Source organism: Cherax quadricarinatus, chromosome 57 (assembly GCF_038502225.1).
Source record: "Cherax quadricarinatus isolate ZL_2023a chromosome 57, ASM3850222v1, whole genome shotgun sequence".
Classification (NCBI taxonomy): Eukaryota; Metazoa; Arthropoda; class Malacostraca; order Decapoda; family Parastacidae; genus Cherax; species Cherax quadricarinatus.
The window spans coordinates 25,809,839-25,815,838 of NC_091348.1; positions in this window are offsets into that span (position 1 = coordinate 25,809,839).

Here is a 6,000-nt window from a genome sequence, read left to right on the forward strand (position 1 = left end):
AGTGAGAGGATCATGGGAAGAACCAGTGCCAGTGATAGGATCATGGGAAGAACCAGTGCCAGTGATAGGATCATGGGAAGAACCAGTGCCAGTGATAGGATCATGGGAAGAACCAGTGCCAGTGATAGGATCATGGGAAGAACCAGTGCCAGTGATAGGATCATGGGAAGAACCAGTGCCAGTGAGAGGATCATGGGAAGAACCAGTGCCAGTGAGAGGATCATGGGAAGAACCAGTGCCAGTGATAGGATCATGGGAAGAACCAGTGCCAGTGATAGGATCATGGGAAGAACCAGTGCCAGTGAGAGGATCATGGGAAGAACCAGTGCCAGTGATAGGACCATGGGAAAAACCAGTGCCAGTGAGAGGATCATTGGAAGAATCAGTGCCAGTGATAGGATCATGGGAAGAACCAGTGCCAGTGATAGAATCATGGGAAGAACCAGTGCCAGTGATAGGACCATGGGAAAAACCAGTGCCAGTGAGAGGATCATTGGAAGAATCAGTGCCAGTGATAGGACCATAGGAAGAACCAGTGCCAGTGATAGGTTCATGGGAAGAATCAGTGCCAGTGATAGGATCATGGGAAGAACCAGTGCCAGTGATAGAATCATGGGAAGAACCAGTGCCAGTGAGAGGATCATGGGAAGAACCAGCGCCAGTGAGAGGATCATGGGAAGAACCAGTGCCAGTGAGAGGATCATGGGAAGAACCAGTGCCAGTGATAGGATCTTGGGAAGAACCAGTGCCAGTGATAGGATCATGGGAAGAATCAGTGCCAGTGATAGGATCATGGGAAGAACCAGTGCGAGTGAGAGGATCATGGGAAGAACCAGTGCCAGTGATAGGATCACGGGAAGAACCAGTGCCAGTGAGAGGATCATGGGAAGAACCAGTGCCAGTGATAGGATCACGGGAAGAACCAGTGCCAGTGAGAGGATCATGGAAAGAACCAGTGCCAGTGAGAGGATCATGGGAAGAACCAGTGCCAGTGATAGGATCATGGGAAGAACCAGTGCCAGTGAGAGGATCATGGAAAGAACCAGTGCCAGTGAGAGGATCATGGGAAGAACCAGTGCCAGTGAGAGGATCATGGGAAGAACCAGTGCCAGTGATAGGATCATGGGAAGAACCAGTGCCAGTGATAGGATCATGGGAAGAACCAGTGCCAGTGATAGGATCATGGGAAGAACCAGTGCCAGTGATAGGATCATGAGAAGAACCAGTGCCAGTGATAGGATAATTGGAAGAACCAGTGCCAGTGATAGGATCATGGGAAGAACCAGTGCCAGTGATAGGATCATGGGAAGAACCAGTGCCAGTGATAGGATCATGGGAAGAACCAGTGCCAGTGATAGGATCATGAGAAGAACCAGTGCCAGTGATAGGATAATTGGAAGAACCAGTGCCAGTGATAGGATCATGGGAAGAACCAGTGCCAGTGATAGGATCATGGGAAGAACCAGTGCCAGTGATATGATCATGGGAAGAACCAGTGTCAGTGAGAGGGTCATGAGAAAAACCAGTGCCAGTGATAGGACCATGGGAAGAACCATTGCCAGTGATAGGATCATGGGAAGAACCAGTACCAGTGATAGGATTATGGGAAGAACCAGTGCCAGTGATAGGATCATGGGAAGAACCAGTGCCAGTGATAATATCATGAGAAGAACCAGTGCCAGTTATAGGATCATGGGAAGAACCAGTGCCAGTGATATGATCATGGGAAGAACCAGTGCCAGTGATAGGATCATGGGAAGAACCAGTGCCAGTGATAGGATTATGGGAAGAACCAGTGCCAGTGAGAGGATCAGGGTAAGAACCAGTGCCAGTGATAGGATCATGAGAAGAACCAGTGCCAGTGATAGAATCATGAGAAGAAGCAGTGCCAGTGAGAGGATCATGAGAAGAACTAGTGCCAGTGATAGGATCATGGGAAGAACCATCGCCAGTGATAGGATCATGGGAAGAACCAGTGCCAGTAAGAGGATCATGAGGAGAACCAGTGCCAGCGAGAGGATTATGAGAAGAACCAGTGCCAGTTAGAGAATCATGGGGAGAACCAGTGCCAGTGAGATGATCATGAGAAGAACCAGTGCCAGTGAGAGGATCACGGGAAGAACCAGTGCCAGTGAGAGGATCACGGGAAAAACCAGTGCCAGTGAGAGGATCACGGGAAGAACCAGTTCCAGTGAGAGGATCATGGGGAGAACCAGTGCCAGTGAGAGGATCATGAGACGAAACAGTGCCAGTGAGAGGACCATGAGAAGAACCAGTGCCAGTAAGAGCATCACGGGAAGAACCAGTGCCAGTGAGAGGATCATGAGAAGAACCAGTGCCAGTGAGAGGATCATGAGAAGAACCATTGCCAGTGAGAGGATCATGAGGAGAACCAGTGACAGTGAAACTCCATACTTTTCAGAAAAAATCACTTACACATCTTTTCCTTTAAGTATCAATGTTTCCTGTCTCTGAGAAAGACATTTATCCCAGCATTAATTTTGTCTTCTATACTATGCGTACGATAGTAGGACACTTGAGCCCTGTTGGAAGGCAGATTCCTTCAAAAAGTCATAATCCTGTATGTCCTGTGTCAAAAACACCAACCCTTATTGGAACTCATACACAGAGTACGAACACTCCGGTTAGGCTGGAAGTCATATCTTTTGTAAAAGCCACTCATACTGAAAGTCAAATTCTGTATACAAAGAAAAGATTTGCACTGCGGCAGGCCTACTGGTCCGTGCTAGGACGATCCTTCCCAAATATAATCCTTCTCACTTATATTTGTTCAACCTGTCTTGCAAGACATCCAACAGTGAGTCATGAGAATAATATATACCATGCTGGGAATTTAGTACAATCTATGTAGGAAAAATAGGAAAGATTCCTCCTTGTTACTCTTTTCTTTACACACCGGCGGCTCCAAGACTTCTCGTAAGAGTGTATAGAATGAAACAGTTAGTGTAGGTAGTATGAAAAGTTGAGACAAAGGGGATTCGTGTAAATAACGTTCAAGGCAGAAGGAAAAGGTCTAAAAGATGTAATGGGTGGATCAGTGTTGAGGGTGAAGAGTAAGGAAGGTCACAGCAGAAGGCCCACTGAACACCAGTATCAGAGATGAGTAATGAACGAGTGTGACCCGAGAAGTCTTCTGAATGTGATGGGGCCATCCTTAGCTTCTCTGACTGGGAAAATTACCAAAAAAAACTGCACTAGATTGTGCATTCTTAGAATGCTACTAATTGTTAATGCTTCAACCCTTAACTTTACCCTAACAACCTTGATATTAACTGCAGTGAAACTGGATATAGGAAAATATCACGCACGTTAAAAGAAATAAAACGAGAGTGCAAGGAACCACGTACACTCCACACAACTCTCCACACACTTCACAAATATCCCGGAATTCAACTTGTTGCTCAGTATTTTTCTTCTGTGTGTGTTCACCATTACTCGCCACAGCCATTCCCCTTCCGCACTCACTATCCTTCCCCAGTCAGCTGCTGCTATCCCCAGTCACCTACAACTTAAGGTCCAGGGGGGGTTACGAAAAGAATGAGGGTAGAGAACTTTATCCAAAACAGGAAAGAATGGGGAGAAGAGTAGGATCAGGGTTATCCTAGGTTCTCTACACATATGCTGCTATGTATGATAATTCTATGTAACTGTATTTGTGTATACCTGAATAAACTTACTTACTTACTTACTTACTAACAGATGAACCAGGGAGGATACAACGGCTACCAACGGAGGTTGGTAAACGTTGGCCAACACGATATAATATTTTACATAAAAGTCAATGTTTACTATATAAAGGAAACATGATATAACGTGTGTTATTACGCATGTAAAGCCGGGCTAAACACCAACATGTTAATGCAGACAATAACTACAGTTAATGTGCATATTACATTAACATGCTCTAATATATATAATACATATATGTAAATGTGTGCATTGATATATATGCAATAAGATCAGAGTAAACAGGTGATATCAGAATATGCAAAACAACCACAGTGAAAGAATAGTGAAATTCCAAGCGATTTCGTGACTTCTCACATTATCAAGGAACTATGATACATACATATATATATATCTATATATATATATATATATATATATATACATATATATATATACATATATATATATACATATATATATACATATATATATATACATATATATATATATACATATATGTCGTATGAGGCGACTAAAATGCCGGGAGCAATGGGCTAGTAACCCCTTCTCCTGTATACAATTACTAAAAAAGAGAAGAAGAAAAACTTTATAAAACTGGGTTGCTTAAATGTGCGTGGATGTAGTGCGGATGACAAGAAACAGATGATTGCTGATGTTATGAATGAAAAGAAGTTGGATGTCCTGGCCCTAAGCGAAACAAAGCTGAAGGGGGTAGGAGAGTTTCAGTGGGGGGAAATAAATGGGATTAAATCTGGAGTATCTGAGAGAGTTAGAGCAAAGGAAGGGGTAGCAGTAATGTTAAATGATCAGTTATGGAAGGAGAAAAGAGAATATGAATGTGTAAATTCAAGAATTATGTGGATTAAAGTAAAGGTTTGATGCGAGAAGTGGGTCATAATAAGCGTGTATGCACCTGGAGAAGAGAGGAATGCAGAGGAGAGAGAGAGATTTTGGGAGATGTTAAGTGAATGTATAGGAGCCTTTGAACCAAGTGAGAGAGTAATTGTGGTAGGGGACTTGAATGCTAAAGTAGGAGAAACTTTTAGAGAGGGTGTGGTAGGTAAGTTTGGGGTGCCAGGTGTAAATGATAATGGGAGCCCTTTGATTGAACTTTGTATAGAAAGGGGTTTAGTTATAGGTAATACATATTTTAAGAAAAAGAGGATAAATAAGTATACACGATATGATGTAGGGCGAAATGACAGTAGTTTGTTGGATTATGTATTGGTAGATAAAAGACTGTTGAGTAGACTTCAGGATGTACATGTTTATAGAGGGGCCACAGATATATCAGATCACTTTCTAGTTGTAGCTACACTGAGAGTAAAAGGTAGATGGGATACAAGGAGAATAGAAGCATCAGGGAAGAGAGAGGTGAAGGTTTATAAACTAAAAGAGGAGGCAGTTAGGGTAAGATATAAACAGCTATTGGAGGATAGATGGGCTAATGAGAGCATAGGCAATGGGGTCGAAGAGGTATGGGGTAGGTTTAAAAATGTAGTGTTGGAGTGTTCAGCAGAAGTTTGTGGTTACAGGAAAGTGGGTGCGGGAGGGAAGAGGAGCGATTGGTGGAATGATGATGTAAAGAGAGTAGTAAGGGAGAAAAAGTTAGCATATGAGAAGTTTTTACAAAGTAGAAGTGATGCAAGGAGGGAAGAGTATATGGAGAAAAAGAGAGAAGTTAAGAGAGTGGTGAAGCAATGTAAAAAGAGAGCAAATGAGAGAGTGGGTGAGATGTTATCAACAAATTTTGTTGAAAATAAGAAAAAGTTTTGGAGTGAGATTAACAAGTTAAGAAAGCCTAGAGAACAAATGGATTTGTCAGTTAAAAATAGGAGAGGAGAGTTATTAAATGGAGAGTTAGAGGTATTGGGAAGATGGAAGGAATATTTTGAGGAATTGTTAAATGTTGATGAAGATAGGGAAGCTGTGATTTCGTGTATAGGGCAAGGAGGAATAGCATCTTGTAGGAGTGAGGAAGAGCCAGTTGTGAGTGTGGGGGAAGTTCGTGAGGCAGTAGGTAAAATGAAAGGGGGTAAGGCAGCCGGGATTGATGGGATAAAGATAGAAATGTTAAAAGCAGGTGGGGATATAGTTTTGGAGTGGTTGGTGCAATTATTTAATAAATGTATGGAAGAGGGTAAGGTACCTAGGGATTGGCAGAGAGCATGCATAGTTCCTTTGTATAAAGGCAAAGGGGATAAAAGAGAGTGCAAAAATTATAGGGGGATAAGTCTGTTGAGTGTACCTGGTAAAGTGTATGGTAGAGTTATAATTGAAAGAATTAAG